At 36.0% G+C, this 14703-nt stretch overlaps 1 non-coding gene across 1 annotated transcript; it reads left to right on the forward strand.

The window, feature by feature from the left end:
• Positions 1 to 12857: 12857 nt before the first annotated feature.
• On the forward strand, positions 12858 to 13012 carry LOC143154405 (5.8S ribosomal RNA). Its single transcript, XR_012994062.1, has one exon. It is a non-coding gene; the product is annotated as a 5.8S ribosomal RNA (ribosomal RNA).
• Positions 13013 to 14703: the final 1691 nt, after the last annotated feature.

The following is a 14703-nucleotide window of genomic DNA, read 5'->3' on the forward strand; positions in this document are numbered from 1 at the left end:
TATACGTTATACGATATACGTTATACGTTACACGTTATACGTTATACGTCATAGGTTATACGATACACGTTATACGTTCTACGTAATATGTAATACGTTATACGTTTTACGTTATTCGTTATACGTTCTTTGTTACGCGTTATACGTTATACGTTATACCTTATACGTTATACGTTATACGTTATACGTTATGCGTTATATGTTATACGTTATACGTTATACGTTATACGTTATACGTTATACGTTATACGTTATACGTTATACGTTATGCGTTGTACGTTATACGTTATACGTTATACGTTATACGTTATACGTTATACGTTATACGTTACACGTTATACGTTATACATTATGCGTTGTACGTTGTACGTTATACGTTGTACGTTATACGTTATACTTTATACGTTATACGTTATACGTTATACGTTATACGTTATACGTTATACGTTATACGTTATACGTTATACGTTATACGTTATACGTTATACGTTATACGTTATACGTTATACGTTTTACGTTATACGTTACACGTTATACGTTATACGTCATAGGTTATACGATACACGTTATACGTTATACGTTATACGTCATAAGTTATACGATACACGTTATACGTTATACGTCATAGGTTATACGATACACGTTATACGTTATACGTTATACGTCATAAGTTATACGATACACGCTATACGTTATACGTTATACGTTATACGTTATACGTTATAAGTTATACGGTATACGTTATACGTTATACGTTATACGTTATAAGTTATACGGTATACGTTATACGTTATACGTTATACGTTATACGTTGTGCGTTATACGTTATACGTTATACGTTATACGTTATACTTTATACGTTATACGTTATACGTTATACGTTATACGGTATACGTTATACGTTATACGTTATACGTTGTGCGTTATACGTTATACGTTATACGTTATACGTTATAGGATATACGTTATACGTCATAAGTTATACGATACACGTTATACGTTATACGTTATACGTTATACGTTATAAGTTATACGGTATACGTTATACGTTATACGTTATACGTTATACGTTGTGCGTTATACGTTATACGTTATACGTTATACGTTATACGTTATACGTTATACGTTATACGTTATACGTTATACGTTATACGTTATACGTTATACGTCATAGGTTATACGATACACGTTATACGTTATACATTATACGTTATAAGTTATACGTTGTACGTTATACGTTATACGTTATACGTTATACTTTATACGTTATACGTTATACATTATACGTTATACGTTATACGTTATACGTTATACGTTTTACGTTATACGTTATACGTTATACGTTATACGTTATACGTTATACGTTGTACGTTATACGTTATACGTTATACGTTATACGTTATACGATATACGTAATATGTAATACGTCATACTTTTTACGTTATTCGTTATACGTTATACGTTATACGTTATACGTTATACGTTATACGTTGTACGTTATACGTTATACGTTATACGTTATACGTTATACGTTATACGTTATACGTTATACGTTATACGTTATACGTTATACGTTATACGTTATACGTTATACGTTGTACGTTATACGTTATACGTTATACGTTATACGTTATACGTTATACGTTATATGTTACACGTTATACGTTATACATTATGCGTTGTACGTTGTACGTTATACGTTGTACGTTATACGTTATACTTTATACGTTATACGTTATACGTTATACGTTATACGTTATACGTTATACGTTATACGTTATACGTTATACGTTATACGTTATACGTTATACATTATACGTTATACGTTTTACGTTATACGTTACACGTTATACGTTATACGTCATAGGTTATACGATACACGTTATACGTTATACGTTATACGTCATAAGTTATACGATACACGCTATACGTTATACGTTATACGTTATACGTTATACGTTATAAGTTATACGGTATACGTTATACGTTATACGTTATACGTTATACGTTGTGCGTTATACGTTATACGTTATACGTTATACGTTATACGTTATACGTTATACGTTATACGTTATACGTTATACGGAATACGTTATACGATATACGTTATACGTTATACGTTGTGCGTTATACGTTATACGTTATACGTTATACGTTATAGGTTATACGTTATACGTCATAAGTTATACGATACACGTTATACGTTATACGTTATACGTTATACGTTATACGGTATACGTTATACGTTATACGTTATACGTTATACGTTGTGCGTTATACGTTATACGTTATACGTTATACGTTATACGTTATACGTTATACGTTATACGTTATACGTTATACGTTATACGTTATACGTTATACGTCATAGGTTATACGATACACGTTATACGTTATACATTATACGTTATAAGTTATACGTTGTACGTTATACGGTATACGTTATACGTTATACTTTATACGTTATACGTTATACATTATACGTTATACGTTATACGTTATACGTTATACGTTATACGTTATACGTTACACGTTGTACGTTTTACGTTATACGTTATACGTTATACGTTATACGTTATACGTTATACGTTATACGTTTTACGTTATACGTTATACGTTATACGTTATACGTTATACGTTACACGTTATACGTTATACGTTATACGTCTTACGTTATACGTTATACGTTATACGTTATACGTTATACGTTATACGTTATACGTTATACGTTATACGTTAAACGTTATACGTTATACGTTATACGTTATACGTTATACGTTATACGTTATACGTTATACGTTATACGTTATACGTTATACGTTATACGTTATACGTTATACGTTGTGCGTTATACGTTATACGTTATACGTTGTACCTTATACGTTATACGTTATACGTTATACGTTATACGATATACGTAATATGTAATACGTCATACTTGTTACGTTATTCGTTATACGTTATACGTTATACGTTATACGTTATACGTTATACGTTGTACGTTATACGTTATACGTTATACGTTATACGTTATACGTTATACGTTGTACGTTATACGTTATACGTTATACGTTATACGTTATACGTTATACGTTATACGTTATACGTTATACGTTATACGTTATACGTTATACGTTATACGTTATACGTTATACGTTATACGTTATACGTTATACGTTATACGTTATACGTTATACGTTATACGTTACACGTTATACGTTATACGTCATAGGTTATACGATACGCGTTATACGTTATACGTTATACGTCAAAGGTTATTCGATACACGTTATACGTTATACGTTATACGTTATACGTTATACGTTATACGTTATACGATATACGTTATACGTTATACGTTATACGTTATGCGTTGTACGTTATACGTTATACGTTATACGTTATACGTTATACGTTATACGTTATATGTTACACGTTATACGTTATACATTATGCGTTGTACGTTGTACGTTATACGTTGTACGTTATACGTTATACTTTATACGTTATACGTTATACGTTATACGTTATACGTTATACGTTATACGTTATACGTTATACGTTATACGTTATTCGTTATACGTTATACGTTATACGTTATACGATATACGTAATATGTAATACGTCATACTTTTTACGTTATTCGTTACACGTTATACGTTCTACGTTATACGTTATACGTTATACGTTATACGTTATACGTTATACGTTATACGTTATACGTTATACGTTATACGTTACACGTTATACGTTATACGTCATAGGTTATACGATACACGTTATACGTTATACGTTATACGTCATAAGTTATACGATACACGCTATACGTTATACGTTATACGTTATACGTTATACGTTATACGTTATAAGTTATACGGTATACGTTATACGTTATACGTTATACGTTATACGTTGTGCGTTATACGTTATACGTTATACGCTATACGTTATACGTTATACGTTATACGTTATACGTTATACGTTATACGGTATACGTTATACGTTATACGTTATACGTTGTGCGTTATACGTTATACGTTATACGTTATACGTTATAGGTTATACGTTATACGTCATAAGTTATACGATACACGTTATACGTTATACGTTATACGTTATACGTTATACGTTATAAGTTATACGGTATACGTTATACGTTATACGTTATACGTTATACGTTGTGCGTTATACGTTATACGTCATACGTTATACGTTATACGTTATACGTTATACGTTATACGTTATACGTTATACGTTATACGTCATAGGTTATACGATACACGTTATACGCTATACATTATACGTTATAAGTTGTACGTTGTACGTTATACGGTATACGTTATACGTTATACTTTATACGTTATACGCTATACGTTATACGTTATACGTTATACGTTATACGTTATACGTTGTACGTTATACGTCATAGGTTATACGATACACGTTATACGTTCTACGTAATATGTAATACTTTATACGTTTTACGTATATTCGTTATAAGTTCTTCGTTACACGTTATTAGTATATTCGTTATTCGTTCTTCGTTGCACGTTATACGTTATTCGTTCTTCGTTGCACGTTATACGTTATACGATATGCGTTATACGTTATACGTTATACGTTATACGTTATACGTTATACGTTATACGTTATACGTTATACGTTATACGTTATACGTTATGCGTTGTACGTTATACGTTATACGTTATACGTTATACGTTATACGTTATACGTTATACGTTACACGTTATACGTTATACATTATACGTTATAAGTTATACGTTATACGGTATACGTTATACGTTATACGTTATACGTTATACGTTATACGTTATACGTTATACGTTATACGTTATACGTTGTACGTTATACGTTATACGTTATACGTTATACGTTATACGTTATACGTTGTACGTTATACGTAATACGTTATACGTTATACGTTATACGTTATACGTTATACGTTATACGTTATACGTTATACGTTATACGTTATACGTTATACGTTATACGTTATACGTTATACGTTATACGTTATACGTTATACGTTATACGTTATACGTTATACGTTACACGTTATACGTTATACGTCATAGGTTATACGATACGCGTTATACGTTATACGTTATACGTCAAAGGTTATTCGATACACGTTATACGTTATACGTTATACGTTATACGTTATACGTTATACGTTATACGATATACGTTATACGTTATACGTTATACGTTATGCGTTGTACGTTATACGTTATACGTTATACGTTATACGTTATACGTTATACGTTATATGTTACACGTTATACGTTATACATTATGCGTTGTACGTTGTACGTTATACGTTGTACGTTATACGTTATACTTTATACGTTATACGTTATACGTTATACGTTATACGTTATACGTTATACGTTATACGTTATACGTTATACGTTATTCGTTATACGTTATACGTTATACGTTATACGATATACGTAATATGTAATACGTCATACTTTTTACGTTATTCGTTACACGTTATACGTTCTACGTTATACGTTATACGTTATTCGTTATACGTTATACGTTATACGTTATACGTTATACGTTATACGTTATACGTTACACGTTATACGTTATACGTCATAGGTTATACGATACACGTTATACGTTATACGTTATACGTTATACGTTGTGCGTTATACGTTATACGTTATACGTTATACGTTATACGTTATACGTTATACGTTATACGTTATACGTTATACGGAATACGTTATACGATATACGTTATACGTTATACGTTGTGCGTTATACGTTATACGTTATACGTTATACGTTATAGGTTATACGTTATACGTCATAAGTTATACGATACACGTTATACGTTATACGTTATACGTTATACGTTATACGGTATACGTTATACGTTATACGTTATACGTTATACGTTGTGCGTTATACGTTATACGTTATACGTTATACGTTATACGTTATACGTTATACGTTATACGTTATACGTTATACGTTATACGTTATACGTTATACGTCATAGGTTATACGATACACGTTATACGTTATACATTATACGTTATAAGTTATACGTTGTACGTTATACGGTATACGTTATACGTTATACTTTATACGTTATACGTTATACATTATACGTTATACGTTATACGTTATACGTTATACGTTATACGTTATACGTTACACGTTGTACGTTTTACGTTATACGTTATACGTTATACGTTATACGTTATACGTTATACGTTATACGTTTTACGTTATACGTTATACGTTATACGTTATACGTTATACGTTACACGTTATACGTTATACGTTATACGTCTTACGTTATACGTTATACGTTATACGTTATACGTTATACGTTATACGTTATACGTTATACGTTATACGTTAAACGTTATACGTTATACGTTATACGTTATACGTTATACGTTATACGTTATACGTTATACGTTATACGTTATACGTTATACGTTATACGTTATACGTTATACGTTATACGTTATACGTTATACGTTATACGTTATACGTTGTACGTTATACGTTATACGTTATACGTTATACGTTATACGATATACGTAATATGTAATACGTCATACTTGTTACGTTATTCGTTATACGTTATACGTTATACGTTATACGTTATACGTTATACGTTGTACGTTATACGTTATACGTTATACGTTATACGTTATACGTTATACGTTGTACGTTATACGTTATACGTTATACGTTATACGTTATACGTTATACGTTATACGTTATACGTTATACGTTATACGTTATACGTTATACGTTATACGTTATACGTTATACGTTATACGTTATACGTTATACGTTATACGTTATACGTTATACGTTACACGTTATACGTTATACGTCATAGGTTATACGATACGCGTTATACGTTATACGTTATACGTCAAAGGTTATTCGATACACGTTATACGTTATACGTTATACGTTATACGTTATACGTTATACGTTATACGATATACGTTATACGTTATACGTTATACGTTATACGTTATGCGTTGTACGTTATACGTTATACGTTATACGTTATACGTTATACGTTATACGTTATATGTTACACGTTATACGTTATACATTATGCGTTGTACGTTGTACGTTATACGTTGTACGTTATACGTTATACTTTATACGTTATACGTTATACGTTATACGTTATACGTTATACGTTATACGTTATACGTTATACGTTATACGTTATACGTTATTCGTTATACGTTATACGTTATACGTTATACGATATACGTAATATGTAATACGTCATACTTTTTACGTTATTCGTTACACGTTATACGTTCTACGTTATACGTTATACGTTATACGTTATACGTTATACGTTATACGTTATACGTTATACGTTATACGTTATACGTTACACGTTATACGTTATACGTCATAGGTTATACGATACACGTTATACGTTATACGTTATACGTCATAAGTTATACGATACACGCTATACGTTATACGTTATACGTTATACGTTATACGTTATACGTTATAAGTTATACGGTATACGTTATACGTTATACGTTATACGTTATACGTTGTGCGTTATACGTTATACGTTATACGCTATACGTTATACGTTATACGTTATACGTTATACGTTATACGTTATACGGTATACGTTATACGTTATACGTTATACGTTGTGCGTTATACGTTATACGTTATACGTTATACGTTATAGGTTATACGTTATACGTCATAAGTTATACGATACACGTTATACGTTATACGTTATACGTTATACGTTATACGTTATAAGTTATACGGTATACGTTATACGTTATACGTTATACGTTATACGTTGTGCGTTATACGTTATACGTCATACGTTATACGTTATACGTTATACGTTATACGTTATACGTTATACGTTATACGTTATACGTTATACGTCATAGGTTATACGATACACGTTATACGCTATACATTATACGTTATAAGTTGTACGTTGTACGTTATACGGTATACGTTATACGTTATACTTTATACGTTATACGCTATACGTTATACGTTATACGTTATACGTTATACGTTATACGTTGTACGTTATACGTCATAGGTTATACGATACACGTTATACGTTCTACGTAATATGTAATACTTTATACGTTTTACGTATATTCGTTATAAGTTCTTCGTTACACGTTATTAGTATATTCGTTATTCGTTCTTCGTTGCACGTTATACGTTATTCGTTCTTCGTTGCACGTTATACGTTATACGATATGCGTTATACGTTATACGTTATACGTTATACGTTATACGTTATACGTTATACGTTATACGTTATACGTTATACGTTATACGTTATGCGTTGTACGTTATACGTTATACGTTATACGTTATACGTTATACGTTATACGTTATACGTTACACGTTATACGTTATACATTATACGTTATAAGTTATACGTTATACGGTATACGTTATACGTTATACGTTATACGTTATACGTTATACGTTATACGTTATACGTTATACGTTATACGTTATACGTTATACGTTATACGTTATACGTTATACGTTATACGCTATACGTCATACGTTATACGTTATACGTTATACGTTATACGTTGTACGTTATACGTTATACGTTATACGTTATACGTTATACGTTATACGTTATACGTTATACGTTATACGTTATACGTTATACGTTATACGTTATACGTTATACGTTATACGATATACGTAATATGTAATACGTCATACTTTTTACGTTATACGTTATACGTTATACGTTATACGTTATACGTTATACGTTATACGTTATACGTTACACGTTATACGTTATACGTCATAGGTTATACGATACACGTTATACGTTATACGTTATACGTCATAAGTTATACGATACACGCTATACGTTATACGTTATACGTTATACGTTATACGTTATACGTTATAAGTTATACGGTATACGTTATACGTTATACGTTATACGTTATACGTTGTGCGTTATACGTTATACGTTATACGCTATACGTTATACGTTATACGTTATACGTTATACGTTATACGTTATACGTTATACGGTATACGTTATACGTTATACGTTATACGTTGTGCGTTATACGTTATACGTTATACGTTATACGTTATAGGTTATACGTTATACGTCATAAGTTATACGATACACGTTATACGTTATACGTTATACGTTATACGTTATACGTTATAAGTTATACGGTATACGTTATACGTTATACGTTATACGTTATACGTTGTGCGTTATACGTTATACGTCATACGTTATACGTTATACGTTATACGTTATACGTTATACGTTATACGTTATACGTTATACGTTATACGTCATAGGTTATACGATACACGTTATACGCTTTACATTATACGTTATAAGTTGTACGTTGTACGTTATACGGTATACGTTATACGTTATACTTTATACGTTATACGTTATACGTTATACGTTATACGTTATACGTTATACGTTATACGTTGTGCGTTATACGTAATACGTTATACGTTATACGTTATACGTTGTGCGTTATACGTTATACGTTATACGTTATACGTTATACGTTATACGTTATACGTTATACGTTGTACGTTTTACGTTATACGTTATACGTTATACGTTATACGTTATACGTTATACGTTATACGTTATACGTTATACGTTATACGTTGTACGTTATACGTCATAGGTTATACGATACACGTTATACGTTCTACGTAATATGTAATACTTTATACGTTTTACGTATATTCGTTATAAGTTCTTCGTTACACGTTATTAGTATATTCGTTATTCGTTCTTCGTTGCACGTTATACGTTATTCGTTCTTCGTTGCACGTTATACGTTATACGATATGCGTTATACGTTATACGTTATACGTTATACGTTATACGTTATACGTTATACGTTATACGTTATACGTTATACGTTATACGTTATGCGTTGTACGTTATACGTTATACGTTATACGTTATACGTTATACGTTATACTTTATACGTTACACGTTATACGTTACACGTTATACGTTATACGTTATACGTTATACGTTATACGTTACACGTTATACGTTATTCGTTATACGTTATGCGTTGTACGTTATACGTTATACGTTATACGTTATACGTTATACGTTATACGTTATACGTTATACGTTATACGTTATACGTTATACGTTATACGTTATACGTTATACGTTATAAGTTATACGGTATACGTTATACGTTATACGTTATGCGTTATACGTCATGCGTTATACGTTATACGTTATACGTTATACGTTATACGCTTGACGTTATACGTTGTACGTTATACGGTGTACGTTATACGTTATACGTTATACGTTATACGTTATACGTTATACGTTATACGTTATACGTTATACGTTATACGTTATACGTTATACGCTACACGTTATACGTTATACGTTATACGCTATACGTTATACGTTATACGTTATACGTTATACGTTATACGTTATACGTTATACGCTATACGTTATACGTTATACTATATACGTTATACGTATTTTATACGCAAATTAGAGTGCTTAAAGCAGGCTACCTTCGCCTGAATACTGTGTGCATGGAATAATGGAATAGGACCTCGGTTCTATTTTGTTGGTTTTCGGAACCCCGAGGTAATGATTAAGAGGGACAGATGGGGGCATTCGTATTGCGACGTTAGAGGTGAAATTCTTGGATCGTCGCAAGACGGACAGAAGCGAAAGCATTTGCCAAAAATGTTTTCATTAATCAAGAACGAAAGTTAGAGGTTCGAAGGCGATCAGATACCGCCCTAGTTCTAACGATAAACGATGCCAGCTAGCGATCCGCCGAAGTTCCTCCGATGACTCGGCGGGCAGCTTCCGGGAAACCAAAGCTTTTGGGTTCCGGGGGAAGTATGGTTGCAAAGCTGAAACTTAAAGGAATTGACGGAAGGGCACCACCAGGAGTGGAGCCTGCGGCTTAATTTGACTCAACACGGGAAACCTCACCAGGCCCGGACACCGGAAGGATTGACAGATTGATAGCTCTTTCTTGATTCGGTGGGTGGTGGTGCATGGCCGTTCTTAGTTGGTGGAGCGATTTGTCTGGTTAATTCCGATAACGAACGAGACTCTAGCCTGCTAAATAGACGTAACTTATGGTATCTCGAAGTCCCCCGGCTTCGGTCGGTGGGTTTTTTACTACCAACGTACAAACAAATCTTCTTAGAGGGACAGGCGGCTTCTAGCCGCACGAGATTGAGCAATAACAGGTCTGTGATGCCCTTAGATGTTCTGGGCCGCACGCGCGCTACACTGAAGGAATCAGCGTGTTTTCCCTGACCGAAAGGCCCGGGTAACCCGCTGAACCTCCTTCGTGCTAGGGATTGGGGCTTGCAATTATTCCCCATGAACGAGGAATTCCCAGTAAGCGCGAGTCATAAGCTCGCGTTGATTACGTCCCTGCCCTTTGTACACACCGCCCGTCGCTACTACCGATTGAATGATTTAGTGAGGTCTTCGGACTGGTGCGCGGCAATGTTTCGGCATTCCCGATGTTTCCGGGAAGATGACCAAACTTGATCATTTAGAGGAAGTAAAAGTCGTAACAAGGTTTCCGTAGGTGAACCTGCGGAAGGATCATTAACGAGAAATATGAATAAATGAGAACTTAAAGGATCATGGATAAATACAGAAACACGGTTATCCAAATAAAAAACAGATACAAATTGCCAAAGCGCGAGGCGGCTTACGCGAGGAGGGCGCTATTGCGTTTCTCCCGTCCGTCACCGTTGGCCGTGCGTGAAAGCGTAGAGAGCCCTGCAGCCAAAGATTCTCTCGACAAACGGGATGATAACGGTAGGTGGACGCTTGCGCGAGGTGCGGTAGTCGTCGGTCTCTCTATCTATCCGAGGAGGAAAAATAAAAAAGAAATACGTCCATTACTTTGTCTATTCAACAACCCAACAGCGAGGTGTTGATACGCACAAAATAAATAAATAAAGAGAAACGTCCATTACTTTGTGCAAGATATATAATAATTCGAGGGTAGTTCCCGAGAATAATAATAATGAAACGAGAACGATTGAACGGAAAAAAGAAAGAGAGATCGGTCGTTGCACGACTATTTGTCACCCGCCGTCTATTCTTCCGTGAAGCCTCGGTCGTGAAGAAAGATGCTGACTGCACGTGTGCTCGCTCGTCGAAGCCAGGCTCGAGTAAAAGCGCCCGAGAGTATAACCGAGGAGGAACGAGACGCCGTCGGACTTTGTTCCGCAACGTTCTTTGCGTTTTCTCTCGCATCCCGCTTTCTCCTGACTTTCGTCGATTTCTAACGAAACGTCCTGCTGATTGGAACCTCTGCACGAGGACCCCGGGTAACCACTGACGATCGCGTCGATGTGCGTCCGAAGACTTCGGGAGGACCGGCTGTGAAGCTCGGATAGCGAGTCGGACACCCATGCACCGCGTCGAATGCGGTTTGAAGTTGGGACGAAAGACCGATTCGAGCCGGCTGCGAGTCCTTTTTCGAATCTGGACGCTCCCACGTGCGTTCGTCAGCTCAATCGGTGAGGACTGTGGTTCCTTTGATCGGGATTATCCCCGCGGTTCCACATCCCACGATTCATGATGGTTTTTCAATGTACTTTGCACCCGGCCGTCGAATGATTCGCGTTCATGTGCGCGAACTTTCGACGTGTTCCGTCAGTCGGGACTTTGTGTCGTCAATTTGGCGACGCCCAAGCCTCCTTCTTTCTACGTTTGGTCGGAGGCGCGGGCATCGATTTTCAAAACTAGAACCAAAGAGAATTTAAACGCAAAATTGCATAACGATTACCCTGAACGGTGGATCACTTGGCTCGTGGATCGATGAAGAACGCAGCTAATTGCGTGTCAACGTGTGAACTGCAGGACACATGAACATCGACATTTCGAACGCACATTGCGGTCCACGGATAAAATTCCTGGACCACGCCTGGCTGAGGGTCGTTCACATAACCTAATACTGCTTGCGTTGCTATCCAATCCCCGCCGTCGTTTCCGGAGAGAATGGAAACGTTTCAGAGTCGGGTGTGTACGGAGATGCTTACGTACGAGCGAAAGATGGGCAGTTCGTTGGCGATTGTCGCGGACGTGCGAAAATAACGATTTGCCTGCGCGTCTCCATATGTAATCGTTCGGACTCGCGAGAGTGTTGCGGCGTCGCGCGTCGATTTAATACGACCGCCCGTGAACACCGCTCCCTACGATTACTTTGAAGTTTGCGCGCGCATATATTCGTCTTTCGCCCGAATCGAATTTTGCCGCGCTCCCAACGTTGCCTGAAATGATTTTTACGTCGAGAAAGGAACACGAATCGAGAGACTAATAGAGGACAAAAATGAATCACCCCACCACGTGAAATGTGGCATTTGTTAATAGTCGTCGTTCGCACAGCCCCAGGGATTTGTCGGCCAGCGGGGGTCGTCGTTGCCCGCGATGTCACATCAAATTTACCGCGACCACTATCGAGGGAGGTCTTTATCTTCGAACGTTGAAGACTTCGGCCACGTTCGTCGAATCGAATTTTTGACCCGTCGATGTGGTTCGTTTGGTAAGAGATATGCTCGTGCGTGCAAACGTTTCTGAACCTTCGGTGCTGTACTTAAAATCCTCTTTGGAGCGGCTCGAACGCAACGACAAACTTTGCCACAATGAAGGGAAACTGCTGAAGGGAAAGCGAGAGGTTGGTCACCCCATGTCTCTGTTGTCGATCGTGAGACCGCGCGTATAACCGGTCGTCCAGTCCACGACAACTTTTTCGAATTCATCTCGGACTTGCTAACACCGGGTTCTCTTATCCTCCTCCTCCTTCTCTTCGTTCTGCTCTGGAGAATAGGAGTCAGATCGAGAGTGAGCGAGAGAGGGGAAGAATAAGTAGAATCGAAGTCGACGCGTGTTAGTAGTATTCCTTTAGTATGTTTTACTGGAAAAGCAACGGACGGACGTTAAAATTTCAACCGGTTAAACGTCTAGCGAGCGTTTCGCATCGAATTTCAGTTAGAGAGACACTTTGGCGAGGTGCTTGAAAATCTCTCCTTGTCACCGAGAAAACAGCAGGCTTCCTTTTCTTCGGTTCAACGCGAAGAACTCTCTCAATCGACAGAACCATGTAAGCGTCACCGATGGGATTTTGCGTCGGGCGACGCCGTACGTGTGGGAATGCGGTGAAAAGAAAAGAATCTGCGTGAGAGATAGGGAGAAAATGCTCGTCGAGCGCGTTACTGAGGGAAGGAATAAGACCTCTCGTTCGCGCCCCGACGTCGTTTCCCCACTCCTCGCTCGTTCTTCTTTTACACCCGTCCACGTCGGCGTATATCCCCGCCTACCCTGGTACGCGAGCGAACAACGATTGAAGAGAGAGGATCATCATCGCGTATGCAACTGCAGAACACGTCGAGTTGGGACGAAAAGATTGTGGCGCCTTGCTCTCTTTGATTCGGCGTCGTTGCCTTTCGCTGTTAAAGAAAAACACGTTTGTTTGACGACCTCAGAGTAGGCGAGATTACCCGCTGAATTTAAGCATATTACTAAGCGGAGGAAAAGAAACTAACAAGGATTTCCTTAGTAGCGGCGAGCGAACAGGAATGAGCCCAGCACTGAATCCCCGCGGTATTGCCGCAGGGAAATGTAGTGTTCAG

Source organism: Ptiloglossa arizonensis, unplaced genomic scaffold, assembly GCF_051014685.1.
Source record: "Ptiloglossa arizonensis isolate GNS036 unplaced genomic scaffold, iyPtiAriz1_principal scaffold0020, whole genome shotgun sequence".
In the NCBI taxonomy this organism is placed as follows: domain Eukaryota; kingdom Metazoa; phylum Arthropoda; class Insecta; order Hymenoptera; family Colletidae; genus Ptiloglossa; species Ptiloglossa arizonensis.